The 16,294-nt window shown below is 42.1% G+C and overlaps 1 protein-coding gene and 1 long non-coding RNA gene across 2 annotated transcripts in view; one reads left to right on the forward strand and one right to left on the reverse strand.

Annotated features, from left to right (window-relative positions):
* MYO9A (myosin IXA) overlaps nucleotides 1-16,294 on the reverse strand; it is a 467,296-nt gene that overhangs the window by 323,023 nt on the left and 127,979 nt on the right. The window lies entirely within an intron of this gene.
* Nucleotides 1,253-7,286, forward strand: LOC120373290. Its single transcript, XR_005585476.1, has 3 exons — nucleotides 1,253-1,565; nucleotides 4,370-4,430; nucleotides 7,142-7,286. It is a non-coding gene; the product is annotated as an uncharacterized LOC120373290 (long non-coding RNA).

Genomic DNA, 16,294 nt, shown 5'->3' on the forward strand with positions numbered 1-16,294 from the left:
CCTTTTTCGTCTGGCAGGCACAAGACAACGAGCCACGGAGGACCGTGGCGGCGGACGAGCATCCGCTGAAATGCCGCCGACAAGTGGCATCATTCAGAGGCGTCACCACCAAAATGCCACCAAATTTCAGCGGCATTTCAGCGGCGACACCTCTGGATGACACTGCTTGTCGGCGGCAAGCAGCATCATCCAGAGGCGTTGCCGCCGAAATTCGGCAGCATTTCGGCGGATGCTCATCCACCGGCCAGTACATGGGCATACTTAGACGGCCCCGGCGGGTGCCATGGTGCCTGCAGGCACCGCGTTGGGGACTCCTGCTCCACATATATACTGGGACCGCCTGTTGACTTACTAGTATATACAGTGATATTCCAGCAATGTTAAAAGTATCTTTGAGTGAAGTTGCAGACATGAGGCACTAGATAGATATATCCAAAACACTGGGGGATATGGGGCATGGAAAGAAAAGAGATGGTCAGAGAGCTGGTGATGGATAACAGAAAAAAAGGAGCTACGGGCAGTGGAGAACAAGAGAAGTCTAAGAAGTATGGGGGAGTGGGGGGAGGGAAGGGGAGAACGAGAAAAAAGGCTCAGACAAAAGGCCAGGTATTCAATCATGGAAGAGAACCAAAATACTAAGTTAAAAGCGAAAGTTCTTCATTTCACTTTGATTGCCCTGTATCTTTTCTTACTGGGAGTAGCGCTGTAGGAGAAATAAGGGTGGGCCTTCAGTCAGCCTTTCCACAATGGAAATGTGATGGTTGCTTATGTTTCACAGTGAAAAAAGTATCAGCTACTGGTAAATCTATTTTTAAAACTTTTGTTTTATTTTTCACATAAAATAGTCTTGGGTCAGAAGCACAGACAACAATTTCTCACATTCAGACATTCTAAGGAAACGGGATTTTAAAAGTAGTGTAATGGAATGTTTATTAGGGCTGCCAAAAATTTAACGGTCTTATTCGTGTTTATTACAATGCAAAAAATGTCTCAGACTCCAGATTGATTTTATCATTTGCTAATATTCTGGGGAGATACCAAATACACTTATGAACTTGCAAAGTAAATAGACTGAATATTTTAAAGCTAGGAGTAACAAAAACATTTCTTAATATTTTGGCATGGAGTCTGAAACTGATTTGAAATAAATTAATATAGACAAGCTACAGAATCACAGCATTCTGAGAATGTTGGGGGAATGAACACAACAAAGACATTCTGAACACAGAATAATGCAGCGAACCCCCTACTTAATTGCATTATAGTAGAACCAAGAGACTGCAACTGAAATCAGGACCCCATTCCAGAAATAACTGCAGAAAACACCCAGTAACAGACAGCCTCCCCCCACAGAATGTTTACAATCTAATTAGACAATATAGGCAAAGAGGGACAACATACAAGCAGAAGATTGGGAACACTGGCTTGGTCTACACTACAAACTTATGTCTACGTAACTACATCACTAAGGGGTGTGGAAAATCCTTTACAAATCCATTTTTCTGTGTAAAGGGACCCAGATCACTGCACCTGTTGATTGTTAAATCAGGATCATCTTTCCTCAGGTACGGAGAATCCTATTCCCTTATTCTCTTTGAGTGTAACCTGCTTCTTTTTTAAGAAAAAATTAATTGATCATTTAATTTACCCAGATTGGATATATTTTACTGAGTTTACAACATGAAACAGCTCCTCTTATTTTGTATAACTATGTTTATATACAGAACAGACTGCCTCAGTTAAAGTGTAACAGCCCTTAACAAATTTTACTAAGCAAATTTAATTAACTCTTTTCTATTACAGGCAAATTAGATAAGCACCGTTCTATTGCATTGACTTTTCCTATGTAAAGTATTCCTAGACTTTCAATCAGGTTTTGTTCTGCAAACTAAATTACTGCAATATCACAAATCACAAAGCATTTGAAATCCAACATTTTAAAGTCTATTTAAATTTAAAAACAAAATTTTCAGGAAAAAAATCATTTTAATGTATTTTAAAGTTAGACTTTCATACAGCAATAACATAGGGGACAGAACGTTTCTGAGGCATCTCTACCCAGATTAAGTTCTCTCAGCTACATTAGATAAAAAGAAAGACTGAGCAAGTTTAAGATATAAACCAATATGCCTCAGGGAATAAGTCAACTGCAAATTGGTAAGGGTTAGGAAGAAAATTCCCCGATGGGCAGTTGTGAAATAATCTGCCTATCACCTGGATTCTTGCACCTTCCTATGAAGCATCCGGTACTAGACACTGTTGGAGACAAACTTCAACTAAATGGACCACTGATCTGAGATATTATGGCAACTCCTATGTTCTTATTGCCTGGAAAGTGTCCTTTTGCACCCTGGCGGCAAGAACACAATTTGGTGTCTCTTCAGAACAGGAGGAAGTAAGACTCAGCCCATGGCCACACCTGATTCTGCATCCAAAATTAGAAAAAAAAATCCATCTTGAAAAATTATGTCCCTTTGTGTGATAATACACCCTTCTACTTTCCAGTGAGCCTGCTTGATTCATTCGACAACATTAAAATCACTTTTTAAAATCACCATCACTTCTAGGGTGAATAAGGCAAAAATGCAGGCAAATTTCAAAGTCGATGCTTCCTATTTTCACACAAAAATGCTGATGAGCAAAGACTGAAAAACATCTTAGAGATCTAGGGGTTTAAGTATAAAACACACACCTATAATATCAGCATGGATGTGTATATTACACACTTAAATTTGTCAGAAGGTAGCAACTGATTTCAAATGCACATGGTACCAGCAGCAATGATTTCCTCAATGATAAACAAATTTCCCATTGAGATTTCAGGTTTGGAAATCCCCAAATTTAGTTTCAAAACAGTGCAGTAAAAGTTGTTTCAATAATGGGACACTAAAATACCAGAGATGTGCTCAAGATTTGGATCCTGAACCAAAATGATAGAAGCAGGTTAGGTTAGTACTTGAAGGGAAGGTCCAAGTCCATCTATAGTTTAAATGCTCATACAGCATATTTTAAATACTGCTGCCAGGTTAACATGCATAGTTGATGCATGTTTAACAGAACATAGCTCAGCTTTCCTAAAGTTTATTGTCAAGTGGTATTGTTGAAACATTCATGGAAGTATACAAGTTTGTATGTTCTGTGAGCACATTGGCTTTTATTTGAACTTTATATTCCAAAAGGAAAGTTATAACATCATTAATCTGCCATCAGAAAAGTGCATTCTGTCAATTTGCCTAAGCATCAAAAGAGTTAACACAATGGAATTTAGCAAGGGAATTACACCCTATCTGGAATTATTTGGAGGGCGATGTGGGTGTTCACCATCCCAGATGGCTTCAACAAAGTGCTATAGCTGCATAGGCACCGACTCTGTGGGTGCTAAAAATTGGTGGATGCTTAGCACCCACCGGCAGCTCCCCGCCCCAGCTCACCTCCGCCTCCTCCCCTGGGCACACCGCATGCCTGCTTTTTCCCCCTGGCTCCCAGCGCTTGCACCACGAAAAAGCTGATTCGCACAGCAAGCACTGGGAGGGAGGGGGCAGGAGGGGGAACGCGGCACGCTCAGGGAAGAGGCGGGGCTGGCGATTTGGGGAAGGGGTCCAATAGGGGCAGGGAGGGGGTGGAGCTGGGGTAGGAACTTTGGGAAAAGGGTTGAAATGGGGGTGGGGCAGGGAAAGGATGGAGTCAGGGTGGGGCCAGGGGGGCACGAGCACCCACCAGTGCCAGGGAAAGCTGGCGCCTATGTACAGATGGCTGGCTTTTTCTGTAAAAAGGTATGCATATTTGGCTTACATGAAACAACTTCATATTGTTTATGTCACTTATGTATTGAAAGCCCCGTACATGTCTAATTATTCCAGTTAATTGATCCCTAGCCCCAGTACAGCAGCTTGTCATTTAACTTTAAAGCACTGGGCAGCACCTACTGTAAAAAATGCAAACAGTGAAACTTTGTTTCCTCTTATGCATAATAGCAGTCAGATTCCCTACCTTCTGAAATCTAAAGCGGTCCTTCCAGCTCAACTTATTGTAAAAAGACAGGCAACAGTCCCCTAATTACTATGACAGTCGTCTTGAGTATTCAAATAAAATATCTTCTTAGTGTTCCTTTTGCATTTCTTCAAATCCACTTGCCAGTAATGAGTAGGAAACTTTCTTGGGAAAATTTAACAATTTCTAGTCCTTATGGTTGAAACAATAAGTTCCAAACGTGAACCAAACATACACTGCTGAAGTGATATTATTTCTGAATCTGTAAACAGATCACTCCAATACTGTTGTAGCTGGTTGTAAGATTGTCTAAGTAGGTGTCAACTGGGAAATAGTGAAGTATCTCTGCTACTATAAAATGTTAATTGTTGACTTTTAGTTGGGACTGTGACAGAGTGACAATATCCTGTAACATCCTGGACAAATGTTATGGGATTAAGGTAAACTTTATTTAATTAAATAAGGTTTAATTTAATTCATTTTAACACCTGGGGGGGAGGGGGTGTTCCAATTTATTAAAAATGCAATTGTGTATGTGTTATTCTGGAATTATATGTACCTTCTCTCTAGTAGGAGGGGGGATGTTAATGTAATTCCTGTTATCAGCCCTTTGAAGCCACTCCCCTAGAGAGGTATATACTAGTTTCCACTGGATTCTCCAGGACCAACAGACAAAGAAAGGATTTTTTGATAAATAGCCTGGTTTTAAACAGGCTCAGGGACTTCTTCCTGATCCAGCAAATGGACAGGATGCCTGGTCCACAGAGAGCCCCAATACTTTGGATAGGGTTGGAAGGACTGGGCCTGTGATGAACTTGTAATTTCAAGGAATCCCCTTGGGTGGGATATTGAAGGGCTGCTCCTGTCAGAATCCATGTTAGCACTGTGGTGAACCCTGGTAAACTTATTAGCATGTGTGTAGCATGTCTTTTATGGTTAATATGTTTCCTCAGTAGTGCTTTTACCTTAAGAATAAAACAGGCTTGCATAAGAAGTGTTGAAGGGGTAACATAACTAGCAATTACAACTCTTAACCATCTCCAAAGAGACAGCAAGCAGGTGTGCTTGGGCAGTCTGCAGGGTGAATTTGATTTAAATCAAATTGATCAAATTTAAATCACTAGTCAGGAAGATCAATTTAATCATGGATTTCTACATAAAAGTGCATTATTGCTGGTTGTTATAACCTTAATACATAGTCTTCGCAACTCAGAGGTAGATGTAGGTTTCATTTTTAGAAGGTACACACTATACATTTTAGTAATTTATTTTGAAAACTTTTTAGATTCATTTTACAGCTATATCAGAATTTGTTTGGTTATTTCATTTACCAAAGGTAATTGAAGCAGATATTTATGAAGTCATTGGGAGGTGAACTAGCTCCAGTTCATCAGGTTAATCATTAATATTTGGAGGATTTTCTTGCCATGCTGCATTAGGAGGAGAACATCACCAGACAGACATTTAAGTTGTTTTCTTTAACTAAAACAACAACGTTATCTATTCTGGATTTTTTTCTTCAACAGCAAACATAATATTTTAACAAAACAAATATATGAATTTTTGAACTTAGTTAAAACATTTGAGCTTTTTAAAATCAGGTTTGTTTTTGTTAATATTGTTTTAACTAAAAGAGTGAATTTTTTTTAAAAAACAAAAATTAAATTGACTATCTCAGCCACGTCAACAGGAGAAACTTAAAATATTGGCTTCTGCAGCTAACTCAGTCATCTTCACCTTCATTTTCCTGTTTGTTCATAATCTGGGAAAGAAAAACAAGCTTTCCTGCTTTTTCAGGTCCCAAATGATTTTTCAATTTAGAATGAATTAGTCCAAAGGAAGAAAACATTCTTTCTACACCGGCAGAAGAAGCTACTGCTGTTAAAAGTGAGATTATCACTTCAACAGTCTCAGAATTCAAGTGCTTAAGTGACTTCCACCAGTTCACTGGTGTCGCTTTCTTTAAATCATCGTCAGCAAACATATATTTCTTGAATGGTTCTTATTCCCAAACAAGGTCTCTTTTATGGCCTGCTGCCATTATAGATTTTCCCTTCTAGTGAGAGAATGGTGTGGCAGATCTCAAATCAATGAAGGCTACACTCAGAAAGACCTCAAGACTTCTGGAATATGCTGTTCAAACAGTTTCACTTTTGTTTCTACCACCTGTCCCTCCCTTCTCACATTTATCTCCAGACTTCTCCTTGTCCAGGTCTATTCCGCTCCCAACAATCTTCTATTCATTGAACTTTTTGAAACTTTGCACTTTTAGAGAGAGGTAAGGGACTGACTCTGTGCACACAAATTTGCAGAGGGACAATAGGGTTGAGATCTGTTATTTCTCACCTCTCTATATTATTTATTCAAAACATTTTTGCTGTTAACAAGCATGTTATCTCTGGAGATGCAAATCCACAGTTTGAGAACTGCAAAACTAAGCATCTCTGAAGATATCTTCTAGATCACTGGTCCCCAACCCTTTTCATCTGGTGGGCACCAGACGATGAGCTACGGAGGACCGTGGCGGCGGATGAGCATTCACCGAAATTCCACCAAGCGGCAACGTCAATAGGCGTCGCCGCCGAAATGCCGACAAGTAGCGTCATCCAGAGGCGCCGCCACCGAAAATCAGCAGCATTTTGGTGGCAACATCTCTGGATGCCGCAGCTTGTTGGTGGCATTTCGGGAGATGCTTGTTCGCCGGCCAGTACGCGGGCGCACTTAGACACCCCGGCGGATGCCATGGCATCCGTGGGCACCACGTTGGGGACCCCTGTTCTAGTCTGAGCACTGAGTCCCATTGGGCAGATAGATTAATCTAAATAATCTCTACAGAAGCCCCTCGAACCCCATAAGATTGGGTCCCTAATCCATGAACTATTGGAACTCATTTACAAATACGGTATTGAAATCTCTTTATTGTTCAAGTGAATATATTGTCTCATACTACCGAATTAGAATTTGTAATCTCTATTCCATGATGAGATACATTATAGCTCAAAGATATATCTTAATTAAAACTATCTTTAGGTAGGTTTTTTCCTCAAAAAGCATTTTATCCAAAAAATCTGATTTAAATAAGAAAAGATGTTTTAAAAAATTATTGATTTTTATCCACTCTGACAGTCTGTCTCTGCTTGGAATAATACAGTGAATGCAGAGAACTATGCAGCCTGGAAATACAGTAAAATCTCAGAGTTACGAACACCAGAGTTACAAACTGATCAGTCAATCGCACACCTCTTTTGGAACCAGAAGCACGGAATCAGGCAGCAGCAGAGACAAAAAAAGAAAAGAACGAAATAAACATAGTATAGTACTGTGTTAAACTACTAAAAAATAAAAATTAAGATGGTTAAAAGCTGCATAGTAAAGTTTCAAAGCCATATTAAGCCAACACTCAGTTGTAACAACCATTACGCTTTGTTCAGAGTTATAAACATTTCAGAGCTACGAACAACCTCCATTCCCCGAGGTGTTTGGAACTCTGAGGCTCTACTGTATCCTGTCCAGAAGGGAGAGAGACATGGGTCTCCACTCGAGAAAGACAACGGCTGAGGAACTGGATGCCTCAGAGTTGGTACCCTTCCTGGACCACTGAGAGGAGATACAGGTGCAGTTGCCCTGAACTGTGACAAGAATCATGGTGACTAATTTTCTGTATATCAGTATGCAAATTTAGGTCTTCATATCAGCTCTGACTGGCAGAAGCAGCAGCCACCATCAAATACCACCACTGAAGCTCTCTGCCTTTATTTTAAAATTTATTTTGGCTTCCAATTTCATGTTTTAGTAACTAAACATCATAGACTGGCGTTCTGAACAGCCACCTGGGGAACATGCCTGGCCTGGGCTGCTGCCATTACAGGGCTTCCTAAACAGGCCAGGACATTGAGGACATTATGGAGAGTCAGAGTACCTGAAGCAAACCCCTAAGAATTTCACACATATGACCCCTCCAAATCCTCCTGTCTGTGGGGCAGCTTGGGGAGGCTCCTCCAAATATATGCACATATGGTATCTTTGTTGGGAGATTTGGGACAACTCTTGGTGAGGGGAGAAATTCACTGATTTTCCCTTTTAAAAAGAGGCACTGGTTACTGGCTGAGACACAGCAATATAGTGAGATACAAACAGGCATAAATAAAAGGAAACAATTTAACAGCAACATAATGTAGTCTAATACATTTACTCACATTCATCTCTGTTACTAAGAATGAAAAAGTTGCTCATATCCCATTCCTCTATATAGTCTTTGTTGAATTTTTTTTATATAATTTTGACAGATATTAAAAAGCTTAAAAATAAACACATACTGTTTATCTATTTATATTTTCACAAGTGCACAAAATTATGGGGAACCCGGAGTAATTATTACAGTAGATGTTGAGATTCAAAAAGTTACAGCTTTAAAAGTTTAAAACACAAATTGTCAATATCACATGTCAAAACATACAAAGTAAATATCCTTAAACTCTAAGTTCAAGCAGCATTTTTCTTACTTTGCCTATCTGTAAATTTTGATTATCGATGTAAATAGTGTGTGTGTGTACAGTGAAATCAACATTTACTGATAAAATCTAATCCTTCCAAGCGTTTAAATCTATAGCAGATTGAGTGAAGTGCACATGACTTCTACAGCTGTGTACAGCATGACAATGTCCCTATGCTGGTGCATGTGAAAAGTACGATGATGTGTCAGCAAACTCTCAATCTCTAAAGGAATTGATAATGAAAACAAGTTGGGAAATTGAGAATTCCACATCCAAATTGTAAAGTTTCTCCCCATCCTGTGGACCTGGTGAGCTCCACAGGAAGGAACCCTGGTTCCTGCAGATCATAAGATATTTACACAGAAGAAGAGAGAGAGAAAAGATGGCTGGAGAAATATCAGGAAGACTTACTGAAGTCCTACAGAATGGAGAACTCCCAGTGGCCCTTAGAAATCTAATGGCTGCCCCTCTTCTGAACACTTGGGAGTTTCTGAGACAGATAACCCTTTTTTGGCTCTTTAGAGTTCCAGGAGTTAGTCAAAATTCAGGGTCCTGCAGGTTGTTTCAGTTAAGAGGAGAAACTACTGATAGAGCCAGATATTTTTTGTTCAAACCTCTATTTACAAAGAATGTACAAAGTCCTGTTTTCCTGAACACAGACAGAATCAAAGAGAAAATTGTCTAGTTGCTCACAGTTCCAAGCCTCTTTCAGCCAGCACTCAGCCTCAAAAGTTCTCTTCAGGCTTTTCTCAGGGCCACATTCCCAATTCTTATTCAGGCTGTGCCCTTAGCTTTCTGCTCTCTCTCTCACTTCTTTCATGGAGAGAAAGAAACAGACATTCACACACTCTCCTTCACAAAACAATATCCAAACCCCTCTGCCCACATGTACCTTTGTTTAAACTATTTGGTTTAATAAAGAAGCTTGTTTCTTACTTTTATCAATAATGGGAAGCTGTTAAACCCACCGGTTTTGCTGAGGTTTAAGCTAACCCATAACACTATTTAAGTTAGGGGAAGCTAAGCTGGACTTTAAAACTCATGGCAGTGGGGAAAGCCACAAACCTTGTAAGAGTCACTACGCTGAGCTTCCTAAAACTTGAAGTGGCTGGAGTTTGCGAGGCTCTGACAAGCCTAAGGCTCACAAGGGGTGGAGGTTGATGAATGTCAGGGAGCTGAGGAGCCTTCTAAGGCTAGCGAGGAGAGAAAGGTGTTGGCGTGAAGAAAGGGAACCCTTTCTCACCAGGAACACTTACATGAAGCCCAGAAAGCAGTAGGAGACAACAGGGGAAGCAAGGAAGGGTTCTTCACTCACTCCAATCCCCTACATGGGACCTAGAGATTAGTAGGAAGGCTATGGAGGTTCTTCTCCCCTAATCCTGCTGATGCCCAAGCCTCCTGCCAGCTACATTTTCTACCTTCTTGTGGACTTTGGGAGAAGAGTTCCAGTCCTTTGGATATCTGCATCAAAACTTCCCTCCAAGATAAGGTGGGTGGACTGTGAGGCTAGGTTCATGTTCCATTTGGACTCCTCCACCCTGGTCTACTGGGCTGGGCTTCCCCCCTCTGCAAGAATAGGGCTCCTCTCCTAGTGTTTGCTGGAATAGGGCTCCTCTCCAGTAGACCTCCAAAAATGTCATTAAAGGTGAAGTGAAGGCTGCAGGGACATATGGATGGTTTGTCTGCATATTACCTTTCAGGAATGTCAAGAGTTAAAATTAGAAACTCATAAAACGCTTGGAAAAAAAGGGAAGCTAGCGAACTGGCATCTCTAAGGAGGCAGAATTATGGTAGTTTAGTGTCATTTGTTTAATTCAATTTACTGTGCCTCTAATTTTTTTTAAATCTGTAATGGTTTAGAAAGGTAATATGCCCACAAACCACTGGCATGAACCTGAAACCTTAACTTCATTTTAACAAAGGTAGGCATGTGGGAATTATTGCTTAGGATTAATCTCATCAAACTCCACAAGTGGGCATGAAAGGAAAGACACTGAGGAACCTAGACTAAAAAGTTTAAAGTTATTTTCTCTAGCAAAGAATTGGGTAGAAAAGGTTTGCAGGATAGTTTAAACTATGTTAACCGCTCTGAGAAAGAGGAACAAAGTATTCTGGGGGTCACTATTTACCAAACTCCACTGTACTAGATGTGGTGGCTTCTAAGAAAGCCTCAATATTGTCTAAACAATAAAATCTTCCTTGTTAATTTTCCTTGCAGTTCAGGTTTGGGGATTCAGAGCCTACAGTCCAGACTGATTCATTTTCCCAGCCTGAGATTTGGTGCCAAATCCCATGATTCACAAAGCTTTCTTAGAAATACATTAGATTGCAAAGGAGCCCTAGCGCCCCATTTTAGTATTGCAGGCAAGCATGAGAAACAATCATCAGGTGAAAGTCAACCATGTCTACCTCCTCCTCTCAACATACATACTCTGAGTAGACCAGACTTGAAAGTTCAACTTGATAACTGACAAGCCTGTGAGCATAAGTCTGAATGGCAAGAACTCTCGATACTGAGCTTTAAAGCATTATGGGGGAACTACATGTCACTAGCATAGAGGTTTTGGCATTCCATTAGTATTAACAAAAATAGTTCACCAGACTACCTCAACATTCTACACTCACAAATTAATCAGATGTGAATTGTTTTGGCTGATTGTGTACTTGACTCTTTTACATGGGATTCTAACTTAGGAGTCTCAGGTTAATTCAATTTGCTCTGTGAACAACACAGAGCAGGAAGGACAACAACTGGTTTGTCACTGCATACTTTCTTTAGGACTCTACATAATGGGAACATGACAGAATGTACATTCAACACAGACACTGTCCAAGAGTGAATTCTTGCTTCTGCCCAGGTGTCAGAATATAATACAATGTGATTCCAAGCACTGAAGTTGATCTGAGTTGAGCGGATTCACCCATTAGATGTTTTTCAAAAAAACTTAACAGTGGGTTGTTGAAAGACCATTTTCATAGTAGAGCTTAGACTATGTGTTCACTGCAAGTAGTAAAGGGGTTTTACAGCAGGGTAACTAACGTGCAATTGTTATCCTGCTGTGAAATCCTAGTGGATACAAGACACATCTTTACCACCAGGTAGCTAGGCAAAGTTATCACTGTATCCCACCCCTGGATGATCTCTCATTTTACCTCACAGTAAAGCTACAGTTCCATGTCGCCACCAGGATTACAGCAGGATAACTAATGTGTATTAATTATCCTGCAGTAAAAAGAAATGCTGTTCTCCTTCAATACCAAAATATAACAGATTATACATAGTTTTGCACCTGATCTCCTCAATATCTGCTTTGATGGTCACTATTTACTTGGTAAACACTCAATGACACTGATGCCAGATCAAAGACAGCAGCCTTATTTAAGAACACTAAATATATTTTCACTATGAATGGAAATTGGAAAATGCACATATAACAAACAAGAAATAAAGCAAAAGAGAACAAGTTGGCTTCCTTTTTCAACTACAGTACTTGAAAGCTTCCCAATCAGAATATAGGTGCAGCAATCAAGTGGCAACTTATCACAAAAAGACTGTTTAGTCACTGTTCAAATAATGCCAGCTCATATACTTAACTCAAAAACCAACTTATTAACAGGATTAGTTTGAAGTCAACGAGCACTGTCAAATACAAACATACCAAACGTGACAGAACTGCCATTCAATTATGTTATTACTACAAATAACTGTCAGATCTGCAAGCAACTCACCACAAACCAAGTGTGTATTCTAAACACCTTTCTGACAAAAACTGAAAAGGTGTTTCCTTTCACATAGGCAGAATTCAAAACAAATACACCTCAAAGGTGGCACTCATTCAGAAAGTAGCAATCTGCACACACCATTGGCTTTGTTTGTAAATATATTAAAGACCCCAACAAGGTTACTAGATGGCAAATGCTGTCATGCCTTTACAGTATTCCAAAGTAGTATAATTTGGCCAAGGATCATGAGAATCTTATATTTCCAAACTATCCTGAGGGGGAATCTCATGGAGAAGACGGTTGCAGTGTGCTGTTGCACAAAGTGCATTATAAAGGTGTCATAGGAGTCTTATGAAACTGCATAAAATCTTAGTATTCTGCACTTTCACTCAACCCATGCTGGCATCATTGCGAATGCATCACTTGCAAATAGATAGCTCAATTTTTCATTACTATCTGAGGGACTTTGCAGAGAGGTCAGAGGATGGAAAGGAAGATATAAATACAGAAAGAATGGGTGTCCTAGTGGTCTTGTGTGGAGCAAATCCAGCAACACTCCCCTACTGCAAAGGTTGAAACAAAAAGAAATACATCTATGGCTCACTAAAGGGACACGGTTGAACTCTAAAGCAAGTTGTGACCAGCAAACCCTGCATCCCTTGCCTTTTGGTGAAGGGGAGAGTGATCATGATTTAGGACATGGGTGTTTAGCAGTAAAGGATAAGAGGGAAAGATGGGAACAAAAGAAGAAATAGGGGAGAGAAATGCAGAAGTGAGGAGGCAAGCTTCACAGAAAAATGAATGAGAAAGACTAGGTCAAATAAGTAAAAATAGCAAAAATTTAAATTGGTAAAAATACAGGGAAACAAATAAAATGTCAGATCCTAAATGGATAACTCCAACTACAATATATTAACTCCAGCTGATGATCTTGCCCCACAAATTCCAAGAATGAAAGAGAGAAACAGAGATGTGCATCGCTTGAATTTAGCATGGTTTGTTTTTGTGATTGTGAATTGGATTGGTGGCCAGAAGAAATTCTGGAGTAACCACACTATGGGAGAGAGATCTGAAGGCAGTTAGAAAAGTGCATTCACAGCCACAGGGCTGCCAAAACATGGAATACACACTCCTGCCAAAAACTGCTGCTGGTGATTCTGTAAAATTCACAGTGTCTCACATGAAACAGTTTAAGAGACCAGCAAATCCAGTGAGGTGAGATTGAACGGAGCACCATGCCCTCTCCCCTGTACTTTTAGGGTTGCCAACTTTCTAATTGCAGAAAACTGAACACCCTTCCTTGCCCCGAGGCCCCGCCTCACCTCTTTTCTGAGGCCCGGCCCCTGCTCACTCCATTCCCCCTCCCTCTGTCGCTCGCTCTCCCCCACCCTCACTCGCTCGCTCATTTTCTCTAGACTGGGGCAGGAAGTTGGGGTACAAGAGAGGGTGAGGGCTCCGGCTGGGGGTGCAGCCAGAAATGAGAGGTTCAGGATGTGTGGGGGGAGGGATCCGGGCTGGAACAGGGGGGTGGAGTGAGGGTGGGGGGGGTAAGGGCTCCGGCTGGCGGTGCAGGCTCCAGGGTGGGGCCAGAAATGAGGGGTTCAGAGTGTGGGAGGGGGCTTCAGGCTAGGGTAGGGGGTTGGGGTGCGGGAGGAGGTGAAGACTCCAGCTGGGGGTGCAGGCTCCGGGCTGGGACCAAGAGGTTTGGAGTGAGGGTGAGGGCTCAGGGCTGGGGCAGTGAGATGGAGTGTGGGGGAGATGCGGGCTCCAGGAGGGAGTTTGGGTACAGGAGGCGGCTCAGGACTGGGGCAGGGGGTTGGGGTCCGGGAGGGGGTGAGGCATGCAGGCTCCAGGTGGTCCTTACCTCAGGCAGCTCTCAGGAAGCGGCCAACATGTCCCTCCAGCTCCTAGGGGGAGGGACAGCCAGGAGGCTTTGTGCACTGACCCTGCTCGCAGGCACTGCCCCCACAGCTCCCGGCCAATGGGAGCTGAAGAACTGGCGCTCAGGGCAAGGGCAGCAGGAATCGTGAAGGGAACCTGCCAGTCTCACGCCAACCAGTCTTTTAACAGCCTAGTCAGCAGTGCTGACCGCTGCCAGGGTCCCTTTTTGACCGGGTGTTCTGGTTGAAAACCAGGGCCGGCTCTGGCTTTTTTGCCGCCCCAAGCAAAAAAAAAAAAAAAAAAAAAGTGCGGCGGGGCCACCAGAGCAGCAAAACAGTGGGGAAAAATGGCGCGACTGAAGCGGCAAAGCAGCAAAGCGGGGGGGTGGGGGTGGAACATGGCGCGGCTGGTGCGGCAAAGCCGGGCGAGGGGGGACACGGTGCGGCTGGAGCGGCAAAACCGAGAGGGGAGGACTCGGCGTGGCTGGCTGGAGCAGCAAAGCTGGGAGGGGGGAACAACACAAAAACGGCGCAGCTGGAGCAGCAAAACGGGAGGGGGCAGGGAGGAGAAACAACGGCACAGCCGGCAAAGCAGGGGAAAAACAAAACAAAAAACCCTACAGGGCAGCCGGGGCCAGGGGACTCCCTGTGCTGCAGAGCGTGCGCCCGGTCTAATGTGGGGGGAAGGAGAAAAGGGGGACAGCCAGCGCTTCAGCGGGGCACTCACCACGCAGCCCCGACCGCCACGCTGCCAGTCGGGAGGGCTCCACTCCCCTCCTCTGTGCCGCCGCCGCCGCTCCCTACAGGGCGGCCGGAGCAGCGAACAAAACAAAAAAAAAGCGGCGTGCCGCCCTAGGTTTGGGCGGAATGCCGCCCCGTAGAATCTGCCGCCCCAAGCACGAGCTTGCTCAGCTGGTGCCTAGAGCCGGCCCTGTTGAAAACCATATTCCTGGCAACTCTACTCTTAATCCCAACGCGTGAAAGAGAAGCAGCATGAAAATGGATGACAAATTCTTCAGTTTCTACAGTAATAATTTCCTTAAATTGTTTATTTATGAGACACTAACAGCAAAGAGGGTAGGTCTGAGCAGCTAGATCCTGAGATCGCACCATAACCCCTGTAAATAAAGAGCCTTTAGATCACAGCAACACTAAAATGGCTTGTGTGTTCCCTGTTTATACAGTAATATAAACCACTTTTTACCAGCAGAAAGAGCAAAGAAGCAGAAAGAGCAGCAATGGAGATTCAGAGATCCATTATTTGTACACTGAGTGTGCACAATTTAGGGGTCTGGAATTTGTTGGAAAGTATTTCTCTATATTTTTAAAAAATATGGCCAGCATGTGCTTGCGTGGGCTCTGCGAATCCTTGTATATGTTTTAAGTTGGGTAATATGGACACAGTTTGCAGCTGGGTTCTGCTGTATATATTTTGATAGGTTTTATATTAGAGAGAAAGAGAAAGAGAGAGAGTGTGCACATATGCGCACACGCACTTGGGAGGTGGATTTTAACGTTTATATCCCACACACAAAATGTGATTAAGCTAGAATTTAAATAGTTTAAAAACAGCCAACTTTTAAAACCAGAAAATTCTAAGTGAAGGTTATATTTGAAAAAATAAACATTTGAAAGATTAAATAGTTACTGTGTGTGAGCCAGAAACCCTACTCCTGCAAGATTTAAGAGCACTGCATTCGTGGACTTTCAGTTCATGGTGCTCATGCATTCTGCAGCTGTGCTCTTCCATTGCACCTACCCTCTGCAGAAATGGAATTTTAGAGACAACCTATCCCAGCAGCTACCTCTCCAAGAGAGTCTCTCTTCTATCATCTTTTGGAGAGCCAAGCTCGCAGGATCACCTAAAACTCTGCTCCTGCACTGCTTAAACGAACCGTAAGTGAAGCTTTGTTCCTGTAAGGTGTGACAGACAATATAAAGCATACATAGGATCTGAAACTTTATGAAGTCCACCAGAGGTCTGGTGAAGTTTACAGAGTCCAATAGAAACTGAGAATAATCATATTAGATCAGTAACTTAAAAAATAGGCACCCTAACTTCTCAGAATATTGAGATGTAATCATTTTATGAACACTGTGCGCAACCTGGTCAGTGAGGTGAAGTTATTGCATATTGGGTTAGATGACTTTCCTGTACAATTGAATTGATCTTGCTTAATAAGGGTGTTATGGGGAAAACAAATAGCT

This window comes from Mauremys reevesii, linkage group 10 (assembly GCF_016161935.1).
Source record: "Mauremys reevesii isolate NIE-2019 linkage group 10, ASM1616193v1, whole genome shotgun sequence".
NCBI lineage: Eukaryota > Metazoa > Chordata > Testudines > Geoemydidae > Mauremys > Mauremys reevesii.